Genomic DNA, 892 nt, shown 5'->3' on the forward strand with positions numbered 1-892 from the left:
ATTCCCAGAGAAAATGACCATCACACCCTGTCGTTCTGTCCCTCCTGCTACTGTAACCTCTCTGGGCCCATCTCCATCCTCTCTGTCCTCAGCAGAGGCTCAAAGCGGGGAGAGGCAGGAAGACCCTTGCACACATGCATTGTGATGTTTGTCAGCTCACATCCGAATGTGTCTTTGGAGAAGGCAAACGAGGGGGTGGTTATACGTTTCCTGGAGGGCACTGTAGCGGCTCAATAAATATTCCCATCAACGTTTCTTTGTCTGGTTTGGTTTTGAAGATACTGGTACATGAACAGGTGGCAAAGGTGAGATGGCAGAGGAACGGAGGGGGAAAGATATCTCCACTCCCCAATCACTGAAAGCTACTTTTTCTTCTATTAAAAAAATACAGAAGGGAGTATGTCTAATCAATCTTATGAGATCACCTGTGGGTCACCAATAACCCACCAAAGACATATGCCAAGCGCGGAGATGACAGCCCTTCCGGTGTGTTATTAGGAGAATGGCCTCAGCCACCTCCATGAAGAATCGCTGATAACCCTGTCGTGGGTCTGGCAATACTAAATTGATTTAAAAAAAAATGACAGGGTTTATCCCAGTGGCTGGAAGTTTGGGGGATGCCAATGGCCACTCGGACACAGACAAATATAATGGGAATTACAAAAAAACGGAAATTATATCCCTCCATCCATCCACTCACCCACCCATCTGATAGTTATTGAGATTTTACTGTGCATCAGGCAAAAAGGCAATGTGCCTCCGGAATCCCCTGCAATATTTGATAAGGACACGAACTATAGTTCACATCACATCCTTGGTTCTCTATTCCCATAAATCACGTGTCCTGCAGTGAGACGATACAGGGTCCCTGCCTGCTCCTCAGACAGGCGGG

Source organism: Balaenoptera musculus, chromosome 17, assembly GCF_009873245.2.
Source record: "Balaenoptera musculus isolate JJ_BM4_2016_0621 chromosome 17, mBalMus1.pri.v3, whole genome shotgun sequence".
Lineage (NCBI taxonomy): Eukaryota > Metazoa > Chordata > Mammalia > Artiodactyla > Balaenopteridae > Balaenoptera > Balaenoptera musculus.